The 13493-nt window shown below is 49.4% G+C and overlaps 1 long non-coding RNA gene across 1 annotated transcript; it reads right to left on the bottom strand.

The window, feature by feature from the left end:
* Nucleotides 1-1741: 1741 nt before the first annotated feature.
* On the bottom strand, nt 1742-10041 carry LOC139039800 (uncharacterized). Its single transcript, XR_011493026.1, has 5 exons — nt 9916-10041; nt 8029-8194; nt 6040-6140; nt 5181-5393; nt 1742-2718 (listed from the first exon to the last, which is right to left on the bottom strand). It is a non-coding gene; the product is annotated as an uncharacterized lncRNA (long non-coding RNA).
* Nucleotides 10042-13493: the final 3452 nt, after the last annotated feature.

The following is a 13493-nucleotide window of genomic DNA, read 5'->3' as shown; positions in this document are numbered from 1 at the left end:
TGTTTGCATTTAGGATTGATTTTCTATTTTCAGGGAAGTTTTTAGGTATATTTTAGTCCTTTGTTTTCGTCTTTCCTTTTCAGTGCATTTTCCTGCTAATCTCACTAGATTTCCACAAAGACTCGCAGTGGAAGCTCAAGAGACGTCTCCACTATGATCGGGTGGTTTATTTTCTTCCACTAGGTGCCTTGAAGTCTGTGGTGTTGTTTGCCTTTTTGTTTTGTGGAAGAGGTTTTATTTCTTCTTAATTTTCTGCACACTATTCATTTTTGAGGCTGTGTGGAGCGACTCAGGTCGAGGAGTCCATTATTACCTCAGCCTCTTGGAAATGCTAGGACATCTATAAGGTACCGAAAGGAAAATGTTTCCAATCCAGACGCTTATGCCCGCTTACAGTATTGTTCAAAAGTGCAGATGTGGAAGCTGGACGCAACACAGACATGCATGGGGAGGTGAACAATGAACACACTCTGTCATGTTTGCATGACAGATTACTGCATCACGATTCGACCACGATCGACCCCAACCACAGTGTGCTGAGTGCCAGCAGCTGGACACAAAAGAGTGCATGCTGTGTGACCCATTGATGTGAAATTCTAGAACAGATAGAACCAACTGACGGAAGGCAGACGAGGGATTGCCTGGAGCTGAGTGTATGGTGGCCCCGGAAACGGAAAGCAAAGGGGCATGAGAGACTTTTTGGGTTGGTGGAAATGCTACATGTCTTGATTGTGGGGGTGGTTACATGGGTGTGTACCTTCGCGAAAACTTGTTCAACTGTTCACTTAACACAGGCGCATTTTATCTCATGCAAATTATTCCTCAAAGCTGATTTTTTTTAAAAGGTAAAGTAGAAGTGTTTTCAGAAAAACGGGAGCCAGGATAACTTATTTCCATGAGAAGTGCATCACAAGGTCCACTACAAGTAAAGGGACTTCTTGGGATTTAGGGAAATTGTCCCAGGCAGGAGCCTGGATGTGCAGGAAGGAACAAAGAGCTTTACTCTAGGGCCTTGGCCCCTCCGCCCACCACTGAGCTGAGCCTCCCAGGACACAGCTCTCCTGTCAGAGCAGGTCATGGGAAGAGGTGCATCTCCCCCAGAGCGCCGGAGGTGGAGGGGGGCACCCAGCACCATCCGGTGCTATGGCCGACCCAGCAAGGCTTCCGTTGGAGTGAATTGAGGCTGGAGGTCATATTGCACCTCCAGCAAACTTATCCATTTTTAACTCATTATAGAATATTTTAGCCGTCAGTTAAAGAAAATAATAATAAATGAAGGAAGTATTCCTAAACACATAAACAGTAAGGAAGAGTGTGGGTGTCTAGCGTTAGATCACCAGCAGCCCACGTCTTAAGCAGGAGAGGGCTCTAGGAATATTGCCGCTATACATCCTCTGAAACGTCTGCCTGACAATTGAATTTTGAAAAACAAGAGCTGAACAAAAACAGAGCTCTGAGGATGGCAAAGCTGTGGTGTGAGGGCTTGTGGTGAGCACAGGTGCATTTGTATATGGCCCTGATAGCAAACACCCAGAGAATTACTGTCCTAGAACAGAATGCTTTATAAACCTTGACAATAACGATCAAATTGTAATACCAGCTCCAACGAAAATGGAAGGAGGTGAGAAACGAGTGGGACAATCCCATGCGTTTGAAATCTCTTCTTCCAGAAAAATGAGTCAATCAACACTGAGTAAAATGGAAACTTATCTAAACAGAGGGTGGAACTCTCAATATTTTTCACAAAATTTTTATTTTTTAAATCTCAGAGGGATCTTGTGTGCAATAAAATATAAAGAAAAGAGATACTTATTTAAAAATCAAGAATTTCCTCAGTTTTACTTTTTTTGTTTAATTCTAGTAAAATGAAACTTAATACACTTATTAAATGGTAATGTGTATTATGATTCCATTAGAGTAAAACGTTATTCCCCTGTACTCATTGTTTCTATTCTAGCTGTACAGGCAGAAAAATCTGCATCAATGTTGATATAATATTAATAATGGTTATTATTAGGAGGTAAGATTTGGGGATGTTTATTACCTTTTGAAGAGTACTCTTCTGCATTTTCATAACAATAGTAGTAATAATAATAGTCATGGCAGCTAATGTTTGTGTCACGCCCTCCATGTTCTGGAAGACGTTCTTGGTACTCGGTGTTTTTAACTGCCTTAATCCTCAGAACAGCCCTGTGAAGTGGATCTTAACCTCCTGGACTAGAACACGGAGGAACAGAAAGTCTGTGTCACTTCTCCGAGGTGCCAGCACTCCCAGAGCCAGTGGGTCAGCTAGCGCTCCGACCCACAGACTCCGCCCCTCTTAGCAGGTGTAATTTTATAAAGGCTGTACACCAGGTGGTTAGGAAGCACCAGCTGCTAAGCAGAGATAGTTTAATATAGAGCCGTTAACTGGGTGACTGATAAATGGAAGCAACTGAGGTATCACAGAGGGAGTGACTGCAGAAGCAACTGCCACAGCAGGAGAAGAGAAGAGGCGGGGATCACTGAAACTTGGAACGAGAAGGTGGGTGCCTGCAGAGCTTGGGGGCAGAGGGGAGTGGGTGCTGGCCGGCTGGTGCCACCGTCTCTGAGCTGGAGGAGGGTCCGGGGGCTACTACCCAGAGATGTAAGGAGAGAGTGCTGTGTGAGATGGGCTGATCCTGCTGGTCTGGGAAGAGCTGCAAACTGGATTCATTTACAGGAAGGCACTTCCCCGGCCTGCAAGGTGAAAACATATTCCTAGTGTGGTGTTCTCAGGAGCCACACTAGCCTATAAAATCAGCAGCCTATAGGACAGAGCTGTCTCTGTCCTCGTCTGCCAGCCCAGCAGCCTCCCACTGGCATCTCCTCTTGGCACAGCCTAACACAGAGCCAGCTGGAGAATCAGAAATGTGGTTTGTAAAGTCTGGGCTGCAGCATCACCAGAGGATAGGAGAGTGGGTTTGCAGCTGGGGGAGAACAGCATGATTGCCAGCACAGCGCAGCCCTATGGCTGCCGTGCAGCCATACACAGCTGTTACACAGGCGCTTCCATACCGTGCAAACCCAGTCTATGTTTCCCCCTAACAAATTCTAACTGCCCATAGGAACACAGGCATTCTCATCTTGCCCACATTGAGGAGACCCAAGCCCCATAGGTCTTTCTGCTCATCTCTGGGAGAAGGGTACACTGTCCATCTCTGGGCTAATGTTAAACATCCCTCAGCTTCTGGTAACCTAAAGACTCAAGTGTAAAGAAAATCTCCAAGAAATGTGCATAATGTAACAAGGGACAGTAGAAGGGAAGAGCAGAGATTCCACCCAAAAATACAGCCACAGGCCAGGGATTGTAGCTGACACTTCCACCTACATCCTCAGGGACCAGAATGAAGTGTGGCAGGAAGCTCTGGGTTTGCAGAAGATAACTCAGTTATTTTTCCTGCAGGCAAAAAGGGGGGAAGAAATCTACAGGCAGAGACCACTCCCCTCCCCCACCAGATGTTTCCTATAAGGAAATTGTCCTCCCATCATGGTCTATCACCTGCTAGACAGGGTGACAAAAGCCCTGGAGGAGAAGGAAGTGGTTCTGAGGGAAGGATTGTCACCAGACGTGGACCCTACCCACTTCTCTTGTCCTGCCTAAACTCTAACCTCTGTGTTTGACCTAATTCTCTCGTCTTCTTGCAAGGGGAAAGTGTTCCTTTATCTAACTCCCTGGGGCCTTGAACTTACGCAGTTTTCAGCTGTTCCAGGAAGAAGCTCTAAGCCACAACCACCCTGGACCCCGCCACTCTGAATGGGACCAGAGCAGTCCAGACCTCGACATGAGGCTGACGCCTGCACAGATGGGCAGAGAGCTGGGCTAAAGTAACCTGCCCTCATTTGTGTCATGGATCCCCTCTTCTGTGGGGGGCAGAGCAGCCATTTTTAGGTCATGCGGTGTATGTAGAAGTGTGATGTCAATCCATGCTTGTGCCGACCTCTCCATGCGATGATGACACTTCCCCTTTGAATTTTCATTACCCACCCAAATAGAGATAAGCCCCTCCCTGTTCTCAGGGTCCATAGCTTTGTGAAATTATTCCAGATGGTCTCCATTTTCTTTGCTGCATGCTGCAAATAAAATTTCTGCTTTGTGAGACAACTTTTTCTGGTGCAGTTTGATTTAACTCCCACAGAAGGGCCCATGTTTGGTCTGGTAACAGGATGGCAGCACTGGGGCATCTCTCATGACTCTGGGGAGACAACAGGGCAATGGGAGTGAGCCTTTACCAGTGTGGCCCCTGATGACGCAGCTGCAGAGGGACAGGGTCAAATCCACAGGGAGCTGGAGCGGCGCCTGGATAAGAGTGGATGGTGTTGGGGTCCAGGCTCTGAACCTCAGGTAGATGTTGGTACCTGCCGCTCAGAGCTCAGAGCCCCCGATTGAAGGAGTTGGGAATCCAGGACAAGGGAGTCAACTTTGCACCCTGCAGCCTGTACCAGGGCCTCGATTCTCCCAAGACCTTCAACCTCTTAAATTTTTCTTCTTGTAATCTCCCTGATCACCCAATGGAGAGAGACAGGAAGAGAGGGAGGGAGGATGAGGACATCACAGAGTCTGGGCCTTGAATAGACTCGCTTTCAAATCCCAACACAGGAGCCCTGCCGTGTGATTTTGGGCCTGCTATTTCAACTTTCTGAGCCCCAGTTTCTCTACTAGTGTCTTAGTTCAGGCTGCTATGACAAAAATACCATGACTGGGCGGCTTATAAACAATGGAAATACATTCAGTACAGTTCTGGAGACTGGAAGTCTGAGATCGGGGTGCTGGCATGGTGGGGTTCTGGGGAGATCACTCTCTCAGGGTGCCAATGACAGTCTCCTCACTGTGTCCTCACATGGTGGAGATGGGGTGAGAGCTCTCTGGGGTCTCGTTTACAAGGACACTAATCCCATTCATGAAGGCTCCACTCTCATGACGCAGTGACCCCAGAGGCCCCACCTCTTAACACCATCCTCTTGGGGGTTAGGATTCAACATAGGAATTTTGGGGGATACGAACATTCAGTGCAAACATACACCCCCTGTTGTGGGGTTCTCTTGACTGTTAGCAGCGCTGTGTGCACAGCCCCTGGCGCTGGGCTCAGAGCAGGTGTGTGGGCGGTGGCTGGTTACTGGTGGAGTCACGGGGTGGTTGAGTGTTGGTGGGTCAGCTGTACCTGCGTTCAGTCACCTGGAGGCCATCGCACTGTTTTCGGGGAAGGGTTCCGAGAACCTAGGAGACCCAGCGTTGTCTTGAGCTGTGGTGACACAGGCTGACAGATGCTGCACCGTGACAGGGTGAACAGAGATGTTGTCAGCTGACTCCCCCGTGGCTTGGGCTGGTGATTCGGGCTCTCAGCGATACTGTTCTCCATGTCAAACCCTGCAACCTGGACATGCACAGGAAAATGGAGTCATCTGCAGGAGAGCCTGGAGGAGGAACACGGCTAGGGAGCAGTGGGCCAAGGAGCCACCCAGACCTTTGCACCCTATGAAGACCATTCTGCCCCCTCCTACACCTTCCCTCTTCCCTCCTCCTGGGCTGCCCCTCTTTCATGGGACTTGACCCTGTTTCCAGGTTCAGGCAAGCCAACTCCCCAAATCCTGACCTCAGTTTGGTTCATGCCTCTTCAACGCTTGCTCTGCTCTCTCCCGTCTCCAACAACTGAAACCACATTGTTCAAACTGTCTAAAATACCTCCTCCACGAAGTCTTCCAGGATTGACTTGCTTCCCTTTCACTGTCTCCGTCTCTTTTTTCCCCTCAGAACATGGCCATGGCCCACCACATTCATGTATAGTTGTTTCTGTGATGTTTGCAGGGTCATCCGACTTTTATTCACTTTCATCCTTTACGTTTATCTGGCTGGACTGGCGACTCTCTGAGTTTTGAGGACCGTACGTGATATTTATTTTCCCCAAACATTGTGGATGCAAACAATGGGGGCGCTGTTTGGGAGACCCTGGTATTAATGTCACAAGCACTGACATTTCCTCCCTCACAGACGCAGTTGACAGGGGGCGCTGAGATACTCACCGAGGAACGTGTGTCGGGGATGAATGACCAGCTGCCTCTGGGAGGCCTTAGCTTCTTTTGTAACACACAGATTGATGCTGCTCAACCCACTGCTGTCGCAACTGTGGAGAGAGTCCCATCAGAGGAGCAGAACAAAGACCAGCACTTCTTCCTCCCGGTGCGAACGACTGGGTTTTGAATACATCCCACAGCCTGGCAGGACGGGGTTTGTTTCACAAAGCCAGAAGAGAGAATTGTTTGATGTGCACTGGTCATCTCCAAGAATGCTTGTCACCTGCTCCTTCAGTAGCGGAGATGTCCTGGCAGTGCCACCTGCAGCACCTGCTCAGCCTGCCGTTGCCCTTGGCAGAGTTCACCAGTTAACCAGGCTTCACCAGTTTATGGGGTATTGGTGGCTCACTAAGTATGATTCCCCTTCATGCTACATGTGGGGTGTGCCTCGTGAGCAAAGCAGCCAGAATGTCCCAGCAATGGAGACAGGAGCTGCATGTTCTTCCAGACTCAGGGTGGACGTGTCAGTGCTCTGGGTCTGCTGATGGGACAGCGTCTGGCACTCTAGGATGACTGGTGAGGTGGTTTATGCTCTCCGGCAATACATCTCTAAATGCAATGCAGGGTTTCATTCTTCGGACCTAGCCACTGGTACCCAGAACTAATTATAAACTAAATCCTCGACCAGAACAGAATTTGAATTTTCCAATCACATTTCTAGTTGTCATTATTTTCAGAGCCAAAAACCTCAGGCTTTGCGGACCTGAGAAAAAAGAAACTGAAACAAACAGTTTCTACACACAAATCCTGCTTCTAGTCCTGCAGGCTGTAACAACGGGCCCCTCAGCAGATTCTATCCAGCCGTCAGTAACGGGAGGTAGCAGTGTGCACGGCACCAATACCCTTTACCCCAATATGCAAGCAGCTGGGTCATGAGGGTCGACATTGACCTCGACATATATAACTGAGCAGGCTAGACTTGAGAGAGGGGTCACAGTCATACCTGTGCATGTGTGTGGGTGAAGGTCCCACAGAATTCAGCCTTTTAGCCATCCTGGTGCCTGGTGATAATGGCCCCAAGAAGGTCAGTCGGCTCTGCCTCCAAGAATAACACTCTGGTCCCCGGAATTATGAAGATTGACAGTGATCAGACCAAGGCAGGCCATCGGTCCCTGCCTTTTTTTGCCTTCCTCTTCTCCGAAACAGATAACCCTATCGCCAAGGCTGCCTACTGCCTCGCCTCTAGCCCTGGGTCCTGCTCCCATGGGCTGCTGGCCCTTCTTTGCAGGGCTCCTCTTGGGCTCCATGAGTTTTCAAGAGTAAGAGTGATTAGATGCATATGTAACATCATTGAAATAAAGGCCCCACCTGCTGACCCGTCTGGAGGTCTTACAGAAACTGATGGCCAGACGAGGGAACCCTGAGCTTGAGGGTCTGTGTGGGCATGGCGTCCTTAGAAAGCAGCATGTGAACAGACCAGGTGAGTGGCCGGGAAAGCCACATTACCAGCCACCTGCACGGACGGGGTGAAGAGAGTGACGCGGTGGGCCTGCACTGCCCCTGGGGAGACGCCTGAGTTCCAGTCCTGGCTGTGCTGCTGGCTGTTCCCAGAGAAGTCAGCAAATTTCTCTGCACCCCCATTTTTCCCACAGCTGAGTCGGGTTTGTCATCTGTGGCACACTGGGTAAGTTCACAGACATTCTGAGCCTCCCCTGTGAGAGGAGGCTGCCTTCTCACTGATTGGCCTGAGGTCGCTGACCAGCTCTGGCCAATGAACTGTGAGCAGGAGTGATGTGTGTCCCTGGGGTGAGAGCTTGAAGAGTCTGCAGGTTTCTTGCCATAATCTCTTTTCCCTCTGCCACAGCCACTGGCGAGAGTCAGGGGCTCCATCAGCCTGGGCCCTAGAGTGAGGACAATGAGGACATGGCACAGCCCCTGCTGACCCTCACTGAACGCGTCACACGAGTGAAACAAACTCCACTGTTTCAAACCACTTACGCAGTGGGCTGCCTGTTATGCAGCATGACCAGGGTCCTCCTGACCAGTACACCTCCTTCCTGAGTGAGAGTGTGAGTTCTGAGCTTAGGAAACTCCTGTGATGCAGGATCTGCAATCATTGCAGTTTGGATCCAAGCTGTAATTACAGAGACTTGCACTTTCTCATCTGTTAAGAAGAATAAGCGAGAGTAATTATATAATTTGCAGAGGTAATAAAATTCAGAAGAAACGAAAGTGATAGCCGTTTTTTAAAGGTTTGGGTAAAATGAAATGTGTTTATGTCTTTTTTTCACTATGAATGGAGATTAGATAGCAAGAGGAAAAGGTTTACATGGAGGAATAAACAGAGTCCCACTGGGAGACAGGAAGCGATTGTCAACACCATAACGATGCGAAGGAAAGATCAGCTTTCTAGCAAGTAGGATGGGAGAGCGTTCCTGTTTCCACAGGAACAAGGAGACTAGAGGGGCCCGGGAGGGGGGGTCATTGCTAGCAATCTTCACAATGAAATAGATAACATGAGGAGGTGACCTTTGTAACTGAGCCCAAGTGAGTGACCCGAGGATGAGAAGCCTGGGGAGCTGGGACCATTGGCAGGGGTTGGGGTGGGGCAGGTGAGAACAGAGAGTTCGAAACACAGAACAAGGGGCCCGGGGAGGGGGGCAACTGTAAATGTGAAGCTCCCCAGACGGATGCTGAGAGTCCTCCTGGGGATAGTGTTTGCTCCAGGCTGTGATGTCCTGGAAATGTGACAGGTAAGGAGGGACCCAGGCTGGGAGAAACCTCCTGGACAGGGAAGCACTGAGACCCAGGGATTCAGGCTGCAGACGCTGTCTCTGGAGCTGGGCTCCTTGGTGGCTACTCCAGGGAGAACAAGACCAGACCAGTGCCTGGGGCTGTCATGGAGGGGACCCCCCGCTGGGGAAAGGCTATCAGGTGGGCTCTGCTGATGCATCTGCCCCAACATCTGGGGCAGGCAAAGTGGAAGCCACATGCGTCCCACAGGGCTGACGGGAAGGCTGGCCTGCAGAAGCGTGGGCAGTGCCCGTGCAGCGGGCGGGCCTTTCTTAGCCCCGTTTCCTCATCCGCGAGAGGGCAGGCATTGCAGCGGTGCTGTAGCAACTGAACGCCGCAGTGCAGATGTCTGACAGAAACTGCTCCAAAACCATTAGTATAAGTGTTAGTAATTCTCCTGCTCTGATTCTGGCCCTTGACCCCAAAACTGAGGCGAAGAGTAATGGTGGAAGGTACGCAAAACTTGTCAAAGCAGACGCTGGTGTTTATCAAGCATTTCAAGGGGAGGCTTTCTTAATCATGCATGGACTCTGTGCAAGCACATTTCTAAGGCTCAGGAACGTTCGTCTAGCACACACGCTCTGCCCTCCGTGCCCAGCACACAGCGTCCAGTCAAATCCTAAAAGCAGTGCAGCCTGGAGATCAGGAGTCCTGGGTTCAAGTTCAACTTCGGCGGCTCACCAGCTGCACAATTTGGGCACGTCATTAACATCCCTCCACCTTACTGTCCTCGTCTTCAGAAGCGGCTAAGTCCCTGTGCCCACCCATGGGATTAGCTAAGAATAGAGCGAGAGAATGGACTCAGGGCAGTGACACAATAGGTTAATTTTCACTCTTTCATCCCCTTCTTTCTAAAGAAAAGCATTTTGTGCAACATGAAGAGCTGCCCGGGTTTTTTGTTGCTTTGATTTTAAAAGGGATAGTAGAGACAGTAGAGAAATAATTGGGGCCACTGCTTACGGAGCCCTTTAATCACACAACGTTCTGCCACATGCCCACCTGGGTGAGCAGTGTGGGACAGGTTGCCAGGAGACCAAAGAAAAGACCCGGAGACAGGGAAAGAGACATACGGGTTTACTGGGAGTTACTTACAGGGAAGGTCCAGTGGCGGCCGGCTGGACAGCGAGGTGCACCCGCTACCTCCCTGAAAGAAGCTGGCTTAAGTAGGCAGAGGAAAAAAGGCTGCATGCTTGTCAAGGGGCTGTCCTTGGTACTACCAGTGTTCCCAGAACAGTAGTTCATACAGAGGGGCTCTGTGTCCCTGTAAGACACGATGTTCTTTATATGAGATATGGGAGGGTCCAGGATGGCCAGGCCCGAGATTGTTACAAATTCCAGCCGCCAGGCGGCCTGCCCAGAAGGGAGCCGGAAGGACAGGTGGTTACAATGGGCCTGGGGGCTTGTGCTGAGCAAGCAAGGCCCAGGCCTTACACACAAGATCCAAACTCTTTTTCTTTTCCTCCTGAGTGGAGACCAGGGCAGCTACGGCACCCCCCACCCGTCCGTGTTCTCACCTATAAAAAATGTAGATCGTAGGAGTGCCCACTACTGGAGTGGTTAGACATTGAACTGAATAATTCATGATAAAACCTAATACGTAATGAGTGTCCAATAAATCATTATTATTGCTCCTACCATCATCCTGACCCCCAAATACTGTTTTACAGGAAGACGCGTCAACATTTCTGAAGCAGCAATATGATTGCTGTCTTCAGCCACTGGTTTTGGTAGGGGTTTTCTAAATGCTCTGCTCTCTGATTGATGGCCTTCCGGGTGCTCGCTCCAGACGGGTCTTCAAATTACTCAGTTCGGTTTCAGGAATCCAAATGTGGTAATAAGTACATGTCAATTCCACCAGCCCCGCAGGGTTTGACACTCCAGAAAGATGAGTGATCAAAAAGCTATTTTAAAATTAGCCAGCTGATGACCTTTCTGTTCTGTGGTGTGCTAGAAATGTCAGCATTAACAAAATCATGGGGAACAATTGTGAGGCTCAGTGTCGGGAATGTAAATCCAGGAGGAGCTGAAACTTGAGAGGAGCCGTGAGAATGCCTCATCGCTAACGCCTGGGTGCACAGCTGTGGCGGCAGCTTTTGATGGAAAACGGTGATGTGAACTAGCCCTGTGATTCAGATCCAGGAGAGATGTGGGCTTAGTGATGGTGATCCCCACTTACACCGTCCGGTGTTCCCAGAGACTTCCAAACGGCAGCTCATCACTCATCAGCTTGCAGGGGGAAGATGCAGGAGAGATGCTTGGGGCACAGTGGAGAGATTTATAGGAGTTACATGGACAGAGGGCATGACACCCCCTCTGAAGGTAATCATAAATCTGTCTTTGATGGTGGCGATCGTACACAGCATTATTCCATGTCTCTCCAAATACCGTATTTAGCTAATGTGAGCTACCATAATAAACGTGCAACCAAATCTATAGCTGGGAAAAGAAATGCAGCATCATGCGATATATTTCCCCTAGTTCGGATCCTGTGTCCTTACCCATATTTTCAGTTTTCATGGCCCAGAATCAGGATTTAGGAAAGAGCTTTGAACATGTCATTTTTCTTGTGCTACAGAGCAGGGAGATGTGACCTTCCAGGCTGTCTGTAAGTGAGAACTGGGAGTGCCAGCTCCCACGGCCTCATTCTTGTTCCTGTCACGGTGCAGCATGGAACAGGCAGGGCAAAGCAGGATGCCCGGACTTGGTGTCCTGACAGGGAGCCGTTTCCATTTCAACATCCAGGGGTTAATAAACCCAGGGGTTAATAAGCCCAGAGGTTTGGTGAGAGACGCCTTCTAAAGTATATGTCTTTTCATGCATTGAACATATTTTAAAGGAAACACGAATACAGCTCTGCACAGTTTCCGGGAAGACATGAACAGATTCTTTTCAAGGGGCTTGTGTAGAACATCGCTCTGCTCCAGAGGGTCTCCCTCAGATACATTGTTAACCTATTCTCACCTCTCTGCCCTCTGCCGATGCCTATCCAGCCCCACTGTGCCCACCGTGATCCAGCAGGCTCCCACTTCTCCCTCTCCCTGGGGGTAGAGGCTTCTGCTGGCTCTTTAGGACTAATTTCCCCGGTGCGGGGCACTTGGTCCTCGTAATCAGGAGCTACAGCCTTACCAGCACTCTCCGTCAATGCCCAGAACTTCCATGTCAGTGCCTGTCTGCCCGGCTGCCCTGTTTGCCTTGGGGTGACCTCCCCTAATCGTGTGGTCTGTCTAGAAAACATTCACCTGCCCTCCCTTGATCCAGCTGAATCACCCTGGGGTCCCCTCAGCCCCTCCCCAGGGTGCGGCTCCATGGGTGGCTGTGCAGGCAGCTGGTCAGGCAGCTCGTCCTGGTTGGGGTGATTCAGTTTGCTCAGGCTGACATCTTTAACCTGGGGTCCCAGCGCCTGTGCCTCACCCCAGGCCCATCCTGCACCCTTAGGAAGTGCTCTGGGGCAGTCGAGCAACTCATCTGCCTGTCAAGCATGAATCCTTCTTCTCCAAGCAGATTCACCTCTGCTCATCGCATCTACTCCATGTGGTGCGTGGTGAGGGTCACACCGTGAGAAAAATACTGATTGTTCTCTGGAAGCTTTCCTGCTCAAGAAGGACTGTCCGTGTGCTGGCACTCTGCGACTGTGGGCCACTTTGTAAAGGGTGGTGCACACTAGCCCCATCCTGGAGAGAGAGATTGCACGAACCATGAAGGGATCGGAGTCCACAGCGAAAATGGTATGTTTATCTTAAGTCATGAATTAGGCTTTATCTGTAGTCGTGAAAACCAGAAGCAACGGAAATACCCAGCAAGTGATAGTTAAGCACATGATGGTCCAGCTACAGGATGGGCCGGGACATACTCAAACAAGATGGAGCTGAAGGAGGCAGAGGTAACAGAGCGTCCTCGGCAAGCGGCATTAAGTGAACAATGCACACCATGTGCACTGTGGTTACATAAACGCAAATCTGTGCATAATAAAACGCCCGTAAAAATAAACTACGGCTAACAGTTAATAATTACGATGTAGAGAAGAAGGAGAGGACTCTGCCAGAAGGTTAAGCGTTTTGGTTGTTTTGATGAAGTGTGGGGTGGTTTGTTCGCTACTGTTTTTGGTATAGTTTCATGATTTTCCAAAGAACAAATTTTTTGTTTCAAAAAAATATATACAAACAGAAACAAAAACGAAAAAACAAACAACCCAATTGAAAAATGGACAGAGGATCTGAATAGACATTCTCTAAAGAAAACATACAAATGGCCAACAGGTACATAAAAAGGTGCTCGACATCAGTAATCATCAGGGAAATGCAAATCCAAACCACAATGATATGTCACCTCACACCCGTCGGAAGGGCTGTTGTCAAAAAGATGAGCTAACAAGTGTTGACAAGGATGTGGAAAAAAGGGAACCCTCGTGCACTGTTGGTGGGAATGCACATTGGTGCAGACGCTATGGAAAACCGTATGGAGGTTTCTCAAAAAATTAAAAATTGAACTACTATACAATCCAAGAATCTCACTTGTGGGTATTTACCCGAAGAAAACAAAACCATTAACTGGAAAAGATACCTGCACCGTCATGTTCACTGTAGCATTACTCACAACAGCCAAGACATGGAAACAGCCTGAGTGTCCGCTGGTGGACGGCTGGATTGAGAAGATGTGCTGTATGCATATAT

This window comes from Equus asinus, chromosome 2 (genome assembly GCF_041296235.1).
Source record: "Equus asinus isolate D_3611 breed Donkey chromosome 2, EquAss-T2T_v2, whole genome shotgun sequence".
In the NCBI taxonomy this organism is placed as follows: domain Eukaryota; kingdom Metazoa; phylum Chordata; class Mammalia; order Perissodactyla; family Equidae; genus Equus; species Equus asinus.
This window is presented reverse-complemented; position numbering and strand designations above follow the sequence as displayed.